The sequence below is a fragment of the Balaenoptera physalus genome, assembly GCF_965194825.1.
Source record: "Balaenoptera physalus genome assembly, chromosome: 5".
Classification (NCBI taxonomy): domain Eukaryota; kingdom Metazoa; phylum Chordata; class Mammalia; order Artiodactyla; family Balaenopteridae; genus Balaenoptera; species Balaenoptera physalus.
In genome coordinates, this window is record NC_138884.1 from 120,223,478 (window position 1) to 120,240,504 (window position 17,027).

Here is a 17,027-nt window from a genome sequence, read left to right on the forward strand (position 1 = left end):
AGATACCTATTCCAACATGTATTTTCTTGATGTAATCAAGAGGAGCAGGAAGTGTTTGTTTTTAAATCATTTGAACTATACAAGGAATTAAAGATACAACAACAGAATATGAATGAATGTCAGGATTCTTCTCTAGAATAGCCGTTTTTGTGGCCTTTGCTACATACCACCAGACCTTCTTAAATTTTACTTTCAGAATAACTGATCTGCTTTTTCTGATTATCTACCCACTAAATGGCTATTAAAAACAGCCAGCATTAGAGGATAAGTACTCAGAAAGTCAACCTAAAAAAAATTAAAGAATTAAATAGTGTATCAAATCTTACTAGTATACTTGTTTGAAACTACGAACAAGCCGTATCCACTGAATACAGCCTTTTTTCTGCATTCCTCTCATTAACATAATGCTTTTCCACAGTGCTTCTCTTCTCCCAGGTACTTCTCTGTTCTCTACCCATACTTCCTGCTACTAATAGTACCTCCAAACATTTCCTTTGATAAAGCTTTTTTTAATAGTCTCTTATCTTGGAGTAATACATATAATAGATAAAAGCTAAAAGCTTGCACTCCAGAATAAGACAGAATTAACTTCCACTTTAAAAGTTATATGATATGTGAAAGTTATTTAACCTCTTTGGGGCTCATTTATCCCATCTATAAAATTGGGATAGGGACTTCCCTGGTGGTCCAGTGGAAGCTGCCTTGCAATGCAGAGGATGCCGGTTCGATCCCTGGTCGGGGAATTAAGATCCCACATGCCACGGGGCAACTGAGCCCTCGCGCCACAACAAAGAGCCTGTGTGCTGCAACTAAGACCCAACACAGCCAAACAATAAATAAATAAGTATTTTTTTAAAAATAAAAAATAAAAAAATAAAATTGGGACAATAGGTTATTGTAAGGATTAACTGAGATATTATGTGAAAAAGACTTAATGCTTGGTACTTGGTATAATGAGTATCAGCTATTACCTTTATTATTTGCTGGAAGGCTATGGAAGAGCAGCTGAGGAAGTGGACAAGCTACAATTATTCTCTGGAAGTAAAGAGGTGAAGATAAATGACCTTCAGAAATCCACACATGACAATGGAGTATTTCAAAGAAAGAATGCTAATATCAAGCTTTTGCCTTAAGCATAACTTCCAATATCCTAAAAACATCCCATACACCCCCAAAATATACTTTATAGATTGCTAATGTTGTTGGCACTAAATTTGTCAAGATAAGGAGGCCAGGAGAGAATATATTATTAATCTAGGACTAACATTCATAAATAAATGGTTGCTTCCTGACCAGTCAGCATGACCTCCTCAGCCCGTAAAGTTTACACCCATTTACTACCATCTAAAAAGGTATTCTCTGGGGCTTCCCTGGTGGCACAGTGGTTGGGAATCTGCCTGCTAATGCAGGGGACACGGGTTCGAGCCCTGGTCCAGGAAGATCCCAAATGCCACGGAGCAACTAAGCCAGTGTGCCACAACTACTGAGCCTGCGCTCTAGAGCCCGCAAGCCACAACTACTGAGCCCACGTACCACAACTACTGAAGCCCACATGCCTAGAGCCCATGCTCCACAACAAGAGAAGCCACTGCAATGAGAAGCCCGCGCACTACAACAAAGAGTAGCTCCCGCTTGCCACAATTAGAGAAAGCCCACGCACAGCAACGAAGACCCAATGCAGCCAAAAATAAAAAATAATAAATAAATTTTTTTAAATTAAAATAAATAAATGAAAAGGCATTCTCAGGAATTCCCTGGCGGTCCAGTGGTTAGGACTCAGCACTTTCATTGCCATGGGCCCAGCCGCGCAGCATGGGCCCCCCCAAAAAAATAGGTGGAAGACCTAAATAGACATTTTTCCAAAGAAGATATACAGATGGCCAACAAACACATGAAAAGATGCTCAACATAACTAATTATTAGAGAAATGCCAATCAAAACTACAATGAGGTATCAGTGATACAAAACATGTATCATTGTACAAAAAGGTATCATGATACATCATACATGTGTGTACATGCATGTAAATGTACATGTATGTACACACATGTAAGTATACATGCATGTAAATGTATCACGATACATTGTACAAAACTGCAATGAGGTATCAATGATACAATGAGGTATCATTCTCACACCAGTCAGAATGGCCATCGTCAAAAATCTACAAACAATAAACGCTGGAGAGGGTGTGGAGAAAAGGGAACCCTCTTACACTGTTGGTGAGAATGTAAATTGGTGCAGCCACTATGGAGAACAGTATGGAGGTTCCTTAAAAAACTAAACATAGAACTACCATATGATACAGTGATCCTACTCCTGGGCATATACCCAGAGAAAACCATAATTCAGAAAGACACAGATACCCCAACGTTCATTGCAGCACTATTTACAATAGCCAGGACATGGACACAACCTAAATGTCCATCAACAGAGGAATGGATAAAGAAGATGTGGTACATATATACAACGGAATATTACTCAGCCATGAAAAGGAATGAAACTGTGTCATTTGCAGAGACATGTATGGACCTAGAGACTGTCATACAGAGTGAAGTAAGCCAGAAAGAGAAAAATGAATATCATATATTAACACATATATGTGGGATCTAGAGAAATGGTATAGATGATCTTATTTGCAAAGCAGAAATAGAGACACAGACTTAGAGACAGAGAACAAACGTATGGATACCAAGGTGGAAGGGGGAGTGGGGATGAATTGGGAGATTGGGATTGACATATATACACTATTATGTATAAAATAGATAACTAATGAGAACCTACTGTATAGCACAGGGAATTCTACTCGGTGCTCTGTGGTGACCTAAATGGAAAGGAAATCCAAAAAAGAGGGGATATATGTATACGTATGGCCAATTCACTTTGCTGTACAGCAGAAACTGACACAGCAGTGTAAAGTAACTATACTCCAACAAAAAAAAAATTAATTAAAAAAAATTTTTTTAAGGTATTCTCTGGGGAACAACATAGACAAATAAGTAAATAAATAAATGGGTATTCACTGTAGAAGAGAAGATAAAGATTATTCTTAACCATAGGAAAAATGACATAAAAATGTGGGCTCAAAACTTTTTCTGTATAGTTGAATTACATGTTACTTTCAAGCAAAAACCAAGTAGCAATTATAGTTATAAACTGAACCCATGACTTTCATTGTGTCAGCCTTTTGGGAGTCCTCCGAGAGGCTTCACTATTGTACTTCAAGCTTACTCTGCATTATGTCTTAATTAGATTAAACTGCATCACTTGAATCTGAGATCATCCTAAATCACATGGTGGAGAAGCTAATGAACCCATATGCTGAGCTACAGCTCTTAAAATCATATGGGAAAAATCTACAGAGTTTTTGATGGGTTTGTAAAAATTGTCCTTTTAGTCACCTTTCCAAATACACTATCAGAAACCCCCATTTATCTAGCCCTACTGGTGGCAAATACAAGCACAAATTCTCATTCCTATAACTGATAAAATAAGAAGGCTTAATACATCAGGTTAAATCCCATATTTACCCATTATTTGAATGAAAGTTTTCCAAACTCATAATAAACAAAAAATATTTTCACATTCAAAACGTTAAATGTTCTTTCCTATTCAACTGTGTTTATAAGGATCCAGGGACCTAAAAAAGAAAAAAAAAAATCAAAGAAACTAGGAAATAAGCCAATTTTTTAAAAAATGTTCACTGTCCCCGTTCAATGGAACAAAATTCCATCGCCGGTTTTCAGCATAATAACCAAACAAGAAATTTTAACTCTTTGTTTTTTTGTTTTTTGTTTTAATTTAGTCAGTACAGCTTTGTATATGTTTCTTATGGATAACACGGTATAAAACAGCCTAAAAGAGCTTTAATCAAATCTGACTGCGTCTGAGGTTAGGATTTAGCCCATACTGTCTTATCTTACTTATGACATCCACTCATGAAGATCATTTTGTTAGTATGGAAAAATCGTGCATTGTGGGAGAGATTATTTGGGGGGGAAATCTAAAACTTTAAAATGCTGAACTTAATTTACCATAAAATCTGGACTGCAAATAAATCATCACACTGATTGAAACTCACCTTTGAATATTTCTTTTAAAAGGTGTGAATATCTACAATATGTTACAAAGAGAACACTGTTTTAACAAAGCTCAATTAGGGAATTCCCTGGCACTCCAGTGGTTGGGACTCCAAGCTTCCACTGCAGGGAGCACGGGTTCAATCCCTGGTCAGGGAACTAAGACCCCGCCTGCCTTGCATAGGCCAAAAAAAAAAAAAAAGCTCAATTATTGTCGCCACAGGTAATAGCATATACATTAAGAGATTTAAGTGACCAAAGGATGTCTGTCTGCAGTTATTTGAGCTTTTTTTGCCCTTTGTTTTGTTTTCTTTTCAAGGGACTGTTGCAATTAGGGGACATACTTATGCACATTTAACCCCGAGGCTTGTATATATTTTACATTGCTAATCACTGCTGTTGTGGTGACCGTTGTCCAAGTTAATAAAGCATATGGAACATATATACTTGCATGCATAAACCATCTCTGGAAAGATACACAAAAAATAGGTTACTGTGATTTCATCTGGATAGAGGAGCAGTTTTTTAGGGAAAAAGACTTCTTTTATCTTTATATTCTTGAACAATGAATCTGTGTAACGCCTTCAAAATTAACAAAATATTCTAAAATGAAACAAATGGAGCCAAAGACATGCACAAATTTAATACTGTTGTTTAAGAAACAGAAAAAGATTACAAGCCAATCATGATAACCTAGTATGTATGAACCATAAAAGGTATTTGCTAAATGGGACTACTTCCACTGCTCAGGGGAGACAAATCCGGATGTTCGGGTCTCAGCACAAAGCTGGCCTCACAGGTGTGAGTTGGCTCAACAGAAGGACAGGATACCCAGTCTCAGATCCGAAGGCACCCCTTGCTAAGGAGAGCACCTCCTCTTGGTTCCCTCCTTCATGGTGACTCACCGTTGCTGCCCCTTCACCCATCCACATAAACCTGTAGAGCCTTAAGGGGCAGGACCCTCTCCTGGAACCTCCCCCTGGAGGATGCAGTCCAGCCCTGCTTCATGACAGCTCAGGCATTTAGAGCTCCTTCTCCACTCTCGAGCTTTTTCTCAGTTATCCTTATTTAATATTTATACTATATAACACTAATGGTATATGTGAGCAGCCCCTTTTTGCACAAAATTACACTAGTTCATTTACTCAGTAAATATTTACCAAGACTCTGCCATGTGTCGGGCCATGTGTTAGGCACTGAAAAATTTATGGCACGTAATTCTTTCAATAAAAACTAGAATTTAAAGACCATGGCCTTCCCTGGTGGTGCAGTGTTAAGAATCCGCCTGCCAATGCAGGGAACATGGGTTCGAGCCCTGGTCCAGGAAGATCCCATGTGCCATGGAGCAACCAAGCCCGTGCGCCACAACTACTGAGCCTGTGCTCTAGAGCCGGCGAGCCACAACTACTGAGCCCATGCGCCACAACTACTGAAGCCCGTGCGCCTAGAGCCCATGCTCCTCAACAAGAGAAGCCACTGCTATGAGAAGCCCACGCACTGCAACGAAGACCTAACACAGCCAAAAATAAATAAATAAAATGAAAAAAAAAAAAAAAAAACCATAGGCAGGGGACTTCCCTGGCAGTCCAGTGGTTACGACTTTGCTTTCCAATGCAGGGGGTGTGCGTTTGACCCCTGGTCTGGGAACTAAGATCCCACATGCCTCGTGGCCAAAAAAACAGAACATAAAACAGAAGCAATATTGTAACAAGTTCAATAAAGCCTTTAAAAATGGTCCACATCACAAAAATCTTTTTAAAATAAATAAATTAATTAATTAAATAAAGAGCAGAGGTATCTAAGACTTACCCAGCACAATTATTATATTCCATTTATTTGACACCTTCCTACATGCCAACATTATGCTAGATGCCTACAATACATTGTTCCTAATTTTTAATGGATATTAATATTTCTATTTTATTGATGAGGAAACAGGCTGGATGGATTTCAGTCATTTGCCCAAGGTCAAACAGTTGGTAAGTAGTTAGGTCAAAATTAGAGCCAGCTCTCTCTGGTTCCAAAGCCTAAGCTCTGCTACACCTAAGATGGCTACACCACTGCTGCCTCAGTGGAAAATAAGCAAATTTCCTTTTTGCATTAATTTAGAATATAGTGTTATTTTTCTTTTTTATTATTATTTTTGCTCAAAAACACTTAAATGCAAAATTCCTAATAACATAGAAAAGCAAAGCTAAAATGAAAATTTAATGAAGGCAGATAAAATAATGTTGGCTGCTAAAGGAAGCTGGGAGAGAAAATGACAAATTTTATAGTGTACTACATTCTATTTTACCTAACTGAAAATGACATTATTTCCTCTGGCCTTCTTTATACTATGGCCTTAAATAAGTGGCTATTAAAGAGAATAGTCCTTCTTTAGCTAAAATAAATTAGGTGAATATAGCTCTTTCACTTGTGTGATGAAACACCCCCAGGAGACCAACTAAGTCAACTTCTACCTTGTCTTCACAGTAATGTGAAAATCCCATCTACCATCTTGGATTTGGTCTTCAGAGGCCTAAATTTTCAAAGCCTCTGTAATTCATTATATTAAATATTATTGAGTACCAGTTACATGCTATGAACTCTGCAGAAGAGAAATCTGACCAGCACCTTTCCAGGGAGTTCTCTACATAAAAAACTTCAACCCTGGACACCACAGTTATTTTTCATACTGATGGGTTCCTTTTTACTTCAAATTTTTTAAGATGGGGCTGAGAACCAAGGGAGAAAGTATATAATTTTTACAGCATTCATGCTAAACTTTTTCAAAGAACTAGCAGGGGTAAAAAGCCCATATCCGCTCAAAATTCTATCAGTGTTTTCACTTTAAACACTTTTTTCTGGAAGTCCTCACTCAGCATGCAGCCCATATTTGTAAATTTTTGAAAAGTTGAGTTAAGAATCAAGAAGTTTCTTTCCAGTTGTATCACAATAAAATCATGGAGGGGGCTGAAGTTTGTCTATTAATGTGTGCAACAGTGTGCAAATGAACCACCATTTTCTACATCCCATTATTAAAATACACCAAATTGTTACTCTCCTTACATAGTCAAACTTTAAGATAAGAATATACTTTGGAAATCATTTAATCCAACTCCATTATTTAAGGGATATAGAAACAAAGGTAATTATGAGAACATTACCTAAGATTAGCCAAATAATCTCTTGTAACACGAGTTCATTGATATTTGTGTTTCCCAACTCTTCATAAAGCTCTTTGAAAGCAGAGGTTTTCCATCAAATGCACACTGAGTATGCACTAAGTATGAAGGAGGCACTGTGTAGGCTAAACAGGCCCCAAAATAAATAATCGAGAGTGATTATGTCGAGTCCTCAGTAGAGCTTTTGACTATGCCTGGAAGATTTGCAGGGAGGCATATCATGTGGACTGACATTTGAGCGGGTCTTGAAGGCTGAGCAAGCAGAGAAGGAGAATAGAGAACATTCCAGGCAAAGATAAGGAAGTAAAGACACAAAGTAGGAACCCAGCATGCCTGAGGGAACGAAGGCTTCCTACGTCGGAGTAGTAAGCACTGTATCAAGTGGGCTTCATCCTAAAAGCAATGGTGAGCGAATGGAGATATTTAAGCATGACATAAGATTTGCACTTCGGGAATGTCCCTATATGGCCTTGCGAAGAATCACCTGGGGGAGAGAGGATGGTAGAGGAGAGGGTGATATCTGAGCTCAGTCCGTGACGGAGAGGAGTAAGAGAAACCAGATGCCACATTGGATTACTTCCTTTGTAACCCCTCACACCCATCAGCCACTAAAACACTCCAAGCTTGCCAGTCTCAATTTATAAAAGAACAAAGATTATTGTGACTGTCTGAATTACTAAGCAGAAGTCTTCCAACAAAAGGTAATGAGAGTTTTTTAAACTAAAAGTGAATTGATTGTATAAGAAATAAATTCCCCAGATTTTTATTAAACTAAATGCTAATAATTGAAATTTTAAATTTACCTCAAATTAGTCAAGTGTCACACAGAATCTTATATAGTCCTGTGGAAGAACCAAACTGGCACTGAACTACATCAGCAAATTGGGCTGCTGAATAATCATTTATATCCAGAAAATTAATGTAACTTTTGCATTTCTTGCTTGCCAGAAGATAACAAAATGCCAGGTTTTCAAAATAATGTTTTCATATGATTATTACTTCTGAATAGATATATTTAATTGATTGAAAGCAATTATGTTTGACCCAATGGTTTCCAATATTATCAAAAGTACTAATGGCCACCTTTCTCAGTGTGTCAGCAATCCTATTTTAAGGAAATTATCACTCTGTGCATCAGAAAGAGACCCATCCTAGTAATTAGAAAAAGAAAAGGCTGACACCTCCATCTTGGGCAAGTGGCATTACCTCTGGGTCTCAGTTTTCTTCTATGCATATTGTGATAGTAATGCCTGTCATATTTGCAGTCCAGGTTGCTATAGAGATCAAATGACTATAAAAGTAAAGAATTTTTAAAGGACATTTCTTCTTTACATGGCAAAAAGCAGGACTGCCTGACACACAGACCTGAATCCTCTTTCCTCTAAATAGAATATATGATCAGTACCAATCACCTTAAAAATCAGTCATGTATTATGTGATGTTTCTTTGCATATTCATTACACAATCCCAGATTTTTCAAAGCATCTTTTATTTTCCTGTCAATCAAATGTTCTATTTATTTTTTCAACTTTAAAAAAGTTGATAATCAAAACTCAATCCAAAAATCTGCTTTTCTGATTCTCTAATTAAAAATACCCTAATTTTCTGTGTACAGATTACTTTCATCTCAAATTTCCAATTCTGGATATAGCAAAAAGAGATGAAAAGAAAAATACATAATTTAATAAGATTCTAATAAATTAAACAGCTATTCTTTTTAGCTTTAGACTGATTTACAGAGGGAGAAATCTTTTCCATAGATTAGTTGACAGCTGTGGAAAGTAAAGTATTATCTTCCATATAGTGAATACATATAAAGATTATTTCATCTAATATTTGTCAATATTGTTGAATATATGGGAAATATGCCAAGCCCTAAGGGAAAGAGGCAATCACATAAAAATGCTAAAAATTATCTTGCCAATTAATTCTGTTAAAACAAATAGTTTAAGAATTCAGAGAAACTACCTCTTTCTTTGTAAAGTTAAGTACTTAAGACTCTTGAAAATATAAATGGAAAAATCATATTCTATACATAACTGGAAAATAATTACTAAACTCAGCAAGTAAAACTGGTATAATGGATATTTAAGTAGCTTGGTGCAGTACATGTGGTTATGATACTTATAAATTGTCTAGAAACATTATACTGTGTATCTTACATAATACACAGATGATTAACTTTATGAAAATTTTCAGCATGTGTTAGCACAGTAAAAACCATTGATTATATTTTATCACAAATAATTGAGACCCAGAGTTATGGATTGTTGAACTTTCCTTTGATTGTGTTTAAAATACAAAATTAGTTTTTACACAGAAGGTACATGTATATACAATGGCCCTCTTTATGCAGCCAGTGTTTTACTAAGTCCCTTTTTGTCACTCTACAAAAGGGCAGGCTTAGCCTACCAACAAAACAGCTGAAAAGAACAGTAGCAAAGAGTAAATGTCCCCCTGCTGGGTCTATAAAAAGTGTCCGTTCCCATCATGAAGAAGGCGGGCATGTAACATGGTTGGGAGGCAAGTACTGGAGTTATTGTGCATTGTGTATGATCTCAAGTGGAGAAAACCATCTGTCCTTTTGCCCTGAAAAAGGACCCCCTGTGAGCCTCTTCTCATGGACCATTATAGTTTCCGTCAACCCTAACACTGCATAGGCTTTGAACTGATGTCTGTCTGCCACAAAAGTTCATCGCAAGCCACTTTTCCCCAGAGGTTTCATAGGGTTTAGTATGAGGTGACCAACCATGGCCTAACAAAAAGATTAGTGTGTCTGGACACAAAGCAAGATAGAGATATGAGTGACGCTCTTTGTAACATCTTGCCACACAGAATAGAGAACAGTGGATGTAGTCAACTATAGAATATGCAGAGGCGCCTGAGGGAGAAGAAAAGAGGATTGGAGAGGGAATCTGTCTTCACTTAGAAACAAGTGCTCTTTAAGGCCAACAGGCATCTTCCCAAAGAGTTTTAATAATTCTGTCTCTTTGTATAAGAAATATTAATAGAAATGACAATTTTATCCAACCTCAGGCAAAATTAAGAATATAGTGCAAAGTTAGGTTTCTCTCTGTAAAGTTTTTTTTAGAAGGCAATCACTTGGTAGAGCTGTAGAATTATAACAGGCCCTAGGGGTTCTCTACCCACCACCCTGAGGACAAAGCTGTAGAAGCCTTTCTTCAAAATCTTTGACAGGAAGTCATGTGAGTGTTTTCTTCCTCTCATTCTCCCTCCACTGGGCAAACACTCCAGATCGTTCAATGTTAAACTCAGAGACAATCTCTTCTATAGTCTTCCCTGGCTCACTCCATATATACTGCTCTCATAGAACTGATAACATTTAATAATGCTTATTACATGTCTCTTCTTACTAGATGATAAGCTCTCAAGGATAAAGATTGTGTCATATTACTGTGTACACCTTAAGACAGTGCTTGACACATAGAAAGCAATTAATAACTATTTGTACTGTAATTCTTGAAATCTCCCCATGATGGACAGCCCACCACATCAGAAGGAAGCCATTTTTTTTTTAGATTTTTTTTTAATTGTAGTTGATTTACAATGTTGTGATACAAAGGAAGCCATTTTTAAACAACCTTGCTTTTGAGGGGTGGGGGGGTGCGTAGCAAGATTTATTAACTTCAACCCGGATCCAAGTTCTGCCCTGCAGTTCTAAGCAGACATAGTCCACCAACATATCTGATGACAGTCACCCTGCTTTCCTTAACATCACTACCACCATCTCTAGCTCTTGTCTCTTTAAAGCTAAACATTCCCATTTTCTCCTGCTGTTATTCCTACAAGATAAATTTCAGATGTTTTTAAAAAAAAAATTTTTAGCTGTTTTTCATCCTCATTGCTTTCCTCTAGAACTGCTCTAATGTGACAGTATTTCCCTTAAAACTAAACAAAATGCTACGTGCATGGTTCAAACTGCGTATCACCCAGTAGAACTACTACCTACTTGTTCCAGGCACAGTACTGTTATTGATGCAACATTATGTTGCACTACCTTTGCCTGCTCCTTGGTGTCCTTCCATCCGTGCTTCTGAAAGGGATGACTGAAAACTTCAGTGGAATTAGGACCTGTTTTCTCAATGACAATATATTTAACCAAACAGACAGGAAACCCCTGTGTAAAGTCCATCATCATCCATACATTCGTACTAATTTAGAACTTTTCTAAAAAGCCCAAGATTATAAGCAGTTGCTTCAAGTAATTAGCCTGATTGAAATACAAGAGGCAGGAGTGGCGCAAGAGAGGAAGGAGGGACAATCTTACTAATTTCTGCAGTTTTGAAACAGAAATTTTTAAAAATTTCTCTTCTCAAAGTATCTAGCAACTAATTTGGATTTTTTCCTATAAGTAAATATCAGAACAATGTCCCAAGAAAATCTGTTTTCCTACACTTCAAACAACAAATAAGAGTCTATTGAAAATATTAACACATAGTTCACAGAGAAATTTCACTCAATAGTAAATACCTTGGGAATCTTTCATAGAACTTATATTATTTCCATGTATCTGACACTACTTCTACAGACCAATATTAGAGTTTTCTGGCCAATTAACATATCTTATTATCATTATGTTACAACATGACTTGCATGTGAATATTTTCTCAACTCAATATGTGCTATTATTTCAATGAACTTGAGATGAATCAGCACATCAGTTCAGGCCACCTCTCTGCAGCACAGTAATAGAACTTGATCTATATAATTTCAAACCCAGTATAATCTGCTAGTCAGACAGCATGCAACTATGGAGCTTTATAAATGTACAATGATTATATCCTCTGTCTAGCATTCATATTTCATATATGCTGAAATGGTATACTGAAATAAGAAATTATTTGGCAGCTTCATCAAACAAAAAGGCTGGATGGCTTAAACTATTAATTTTTTTTTTAATTTAGTCCTGTAATTCCTTGGGAAATGTTTTTTATGTTTTTCCTATGAAAGTTATTTTGTAGAGCTGAACGGCCACTTACTAATTCTTACAGTATTCTGAAGAATTAAATATACAACCATATATATAAGAAATTAATTTCTTATGAAAATTTACAATATGCTACACTGAGTACTTAGGTCTGGCTAATTGTGAGAAATTGCCTTCTGCTAATGATGTAGTTAAAGTAAGAATATTTTCCCCATGGAATACCTTTCAGTTTCAATTCTGTTCACGAAGAATTTGGTGACTTGGACAAGAAGTTCACCTCCCTTGAAGAACTCTCTCGACAAATGATTTTTTTAAGAAAGTAAACTAATCCTCCAATTTGTTACAACTGGTTCAATATTCAAGTTCAAATTCTGCTTTAATTGGAGTTATAAGACTTTCATAGTCAAGGACCAAGGAATGCAACTGATCTAGTGTTTAGCCATTAAGAAGGTAACTTTATGATTTTTTTTAAAAATATACCTCTCTCATAATTAGAAGCAAACTACCAGTTCTTGAAAAGTAAAACAGTGTATAAAAGCAAATAATCTAATATAAAAGATATTTTATAAAACATGTTTTCTGCAGAACAGACCACTTCTGAAAATCCTACAGTTAAGGGTACAAACATGAATAATCAGCTCTAATAAAGAAATCCCAATCTATGATTCTAAGAGTACTGAAAGATGGGGCAGGGTCTAGCAGCTAGCAAAGGATCTACATCATCTTATGAGGAAGCTAGGGTGCCTAGAGCTCTTCCAAAAAACTGATCTGCACCCCCAGTTTCAGAGCAAGCATATTCTCACAGAAGCCTTCAGAGCAGAGCCAATGCAAAAACACTTCACTATTTGGTGATGATCCTTTTAACAGCTTGAATAATCACACTGAGATTCAAGTATTTGCCTCGGTCTTAAACTGGTGTCTTTCACACAAGTGAATGCTAACTCTCTGGGTCTGCTTTAGGACCAAAGAAAACATAAAAATATTAAGCACTTCAACAGGCCTGAACAAAAAAGATGAAAATATGAGCAAATTTTAAGCATTCCCTTCTCTTCACCAAAGTGCATTACTATCTGTTTAAAAGATGTTTTAAGATGAGAAACAACCCAAATGTTTATCCATTGACAGTATTGTTTCAATTACACATCCATTCAATTGAATCCTATTTAGCTGTTAAAGCAACAAAGGATGAGACAGTATCACCTATAAAATATTCTTGCCAAAAATGCTTAACCTGAATTTTATCAATTTTATAGGAAACACACCCTTTTGGCTCTCAAAGCAGCACCATGGTGGTTGGCAAGAACAAGAGCCTTATGGAAAGCAGCAAAAAGGGAGCCAAGAAGAAAGTGGTTGATCTATTTTCTAAAAAAGATTGGTAGGATGTAAAACCACTAGCTATGAGAACTATATGAAAAACACTAGTCACAAGAACTCAAGGAACCAATATTGACCTGATGGCCTCAAGGGTCATGTTTTCGAAATGAGCCTTGCTGATCTGCAGAATGATAGTTGCATTTAGAAAATTCGAGGTAATTACTGAGGATGTTCAGGTAAAAAAACTGCATGAGTAACTTCTGTGGCATGGATCTTACTTATGAAAAATGTACTCCATGGTCAAAAAAAAATGGTAGACCATGATTGAAGCTCATGTTGATGTCAAGGCTAGTGATGGTTATTTACCTCATCTGTTCTGTGCCAGCTTTACTAAAAGTCTCAACAGAGTCAGAAGACCTCTGTGCTAAGCACCAGCAGACTTACTGAAAAAAACCTAAAATTTTTCAAGACGTTGCTTAATTTTTCTTTTGTGATTAAGAATGCACTCAAGCAACTATAGAGTATGAGGTTGCTATGAATTGACTTTATGTCATGATCTGAAAATGGCTGTCTTGAACAAATCCCTGACATCAGCTTACTGTATTTTTTAAATTCTTCTCTTTTCCAAAAACATTAGAAAACGTAGATTCCAAATAAATAAGGTTATTTTTAAAAGTTAGAGGGATGGGAAGAGCAGTTATTTTGACATTTTAGCTTCCTTTTTAATCAAACAGAAGAGATTCTAACTTTGCAAGGAAGGACTAACACTCCACACCTTAAGCTGCCTTTAGAATGCTTAATTGGCCAGATGGTCCGTTCTAGAAGGTACATGGATATGAGCTGGCTGTGACCTAAAGGGACAACTTAATGGTGGTTAACAACTAATAACCTACTGAAAGCATATTTTTACATGCAGGAAGCTCAATAGCATTCAAGAACAGGAAAAGCCACTTGCAAGTTCTTCATGGTTATGTAACAGTTATTAATCTGTTTTTTCCCCAAAATACTGGTTTAAAATATTATGTCCAGCTAGTTAATAAGGAGCAACACTAAAGTAAAGAAAACAACAGTGGGTGTTTTCTTTTTTAAGACTATATAAGCCCATTTGCTAGTCACTCTACTAAACTTTCTTCCTTGAAAACACTTCCCTTCCTTGAAAACCCCTAGAACAGGGACTGTTCTTTCTAAGTTATAGTGAAATGCACTGTCAATATAATCATGAATTCTTGCTGAGTTTACAGAATATGTCAATATGCCATCCTGCAGGCAGCAGAAAACCAACTTAATGGGGAAACTGATGAGTCACACCGTTACATTCTGTTTTTGCTTCAAGTACGTTTTTGAAACTAGTTCACCTCTCCATGAAATCGTGTTTTTATATGAAGAATAAAGTTCATACTAAGCAATTCTTCAGCTACTCCAAAAATACAGTAGAATGTTGATAGATTACTGACTGCATTTTAAATCCATCTTTCCATTGACTAAGAGCAAAAGAAACCAAAGTTTCTGCAAAGCCTTCAGGACAAAACTTCAAGAACAGTCAAGTGCTTCAGAAATTATTATTATAATCAGAATACTCTTTTGTACTTAGAACACTATAATATTTTTCGCTCTATAGCACGAAAACCAGACCAGAGCTAAATGGTGAAAAAATGAACAGACTTTGGAAGGAATTGTGAGAAGATTTCACTTAACTATAGAATCAAGAACAGTTTAAAATATTTTTAAATACCATTTGCTAATTCTTTATACTATGGTTGTATTACCCCCTGCCTTCAAAAGTTCCCTACCATGCCAGTGAGGATGCCAAGAGATCAGCACTTCTATTCACTTTCTAATGTGCAATTTGTATGCATTATGGGCTGTAGAAATGTTTATAATATTTGAATCACCAATTCCACTTATAGGTAATTATCAGCGATCCACACAAAGACTTATATATCAGATTATTCACTGTGAAGTTATTTATAAAAGCATGAAAATAATTAAAAGACACAAAAAGAGAGAAATTGTTAATGGGGAAAGGGAAGGAGCAAGGGGCAACATAGGGGTAGGGGAGTAAGAGGTACAAATTATTAGGTATAAAATAAGCTACAAGGATATATTATACAACACGGAGAATATAGCCAATATTTTATAACAACTAAAAATGGACTATAACCTTTAAAAATCACTATTAGAGAGCTTCCCTGGTGGCGCAGTGGTTGAGAATCTGCCTGCCAATGCAGGGGACACGGGTTCGGGCCCTGGTCTGGGAAGATCCCACGTGCTGCAGAGCAACTAGGCCCGTGAGCCACAACTACTGAACCTGCGCGTCTGGAGCCTGTGCTCCGCAACAAGAGAGGCCGCGATAGTGAGAGGCCCGCGCACTGCAATGAAGAGTGGCCCCCGCTTGCCACAACTAGAGAAAGCCCTCGCACAGAAACGAAGACCCAACACAACCAAAAATAAATAAATAATAAATAAATTTAAAAAAAAAAAAGCTAAGCTCATTAGTGTGTAATTAAAGATGCTGATTTAAAAAAAAAATCACTATTAGAAATAACTATTTTGTACACCTGTAACCTATGTAATATTGTACAGCAACTATACTTCAATAAAAAAAATTTTTAAGCTATGTGAATGCTTTTAGGTAGGTCTTACACTCCAATTTGATGATAGGATACCCTAGTTTAATGAAAACATTTATCAACCCACAAAACAATTTGCTCTTAGACATATTTTTTATCTAAACAGAAAAAAAATGTTCCATGACCATAAACAGTTAAAACAAGATATATTATATTCCCCATTTTGGAGAGTCACAATACACAAATCCTACAGTAAATAAATCTGCTTATATTTGTTTAACCCAGTGCATCTCTAATTTGTCTTGAAACTTCCTTCCTCAGAACGTTTGTTAACAAGAAAAGGAAATGGTGTTCTGAGGAACACAGCTGGACACATTGCAATAAACAAAAGACAAGACAACTGAGTGCATGGATCACTGGTAGAAAGACAATTCCAAAGGTACTCATAAATAGATTAATGGCAACCAAAGGGAAAGACTACTAGAAAGCCACTTGGTTCTGTCCTGAGCTCTCTTAAGCTCAGGCATTTCATCACAGAATCAGAAGAAAACAATGTTGGTCGGTTCATCAAATTTCCAAATCATATGAAGCAAAGACGAGTTGGAAATGTATTGAAAGAATCATGATCCTAACAAATTTTGACAAGGTTGAAGTTGGGTTCTATAAAAATAGATGAAAATTTAGTGAATATATATAATATAAAGGCTTGATTTGCCTCCCCCTCCCCCCCAAAAAAAACAAAACTATAAAACTAAGAGTGAGAAAGACAGGACTTAACAGCAGCATATATGAAAAATAATTAGGGGTTTTCACCAATGCTAAGCTCAGTGACAGCTAATAGAATGATGGAACCAGCAAGAAAATTACTGTTAATATTAGGCTGCATTAATCAGCAGTAATATTATCTAGAACTAGGGAAGTTTTCTTCTCTCTCCCTCTGGTATATGCC

General features: G+C 36.4%; 1 protein-coding gene and 1 pseudogene across 3 annotated transcripts in view; one reads left to right on the forward strand and one right to left on the reverse strand.

The window, feature by feature from the left end:
* Positions 1-17,027, reverse strand: part of COL25A1 (collagen type XXV alpha 1 chain) — a gene marked incomplete at its 5' end in the record, with an annotated part of 476,870 nt that overhangs the window by 442,300 nt on the left and 17,543 nt on the right. The gene's annotated exons all lie outside the window — the stretch shown is intronic.
* On the forward strand, positions 6,876-14,644 carry LOC309661354 (small ribosomal subunit protein eS1 pseudogene; annotated as a pseudogene). The gene has a single exon. The product of its transcript is annotated as a small ribosomal subunit protein eS1 pseudogene (transcript).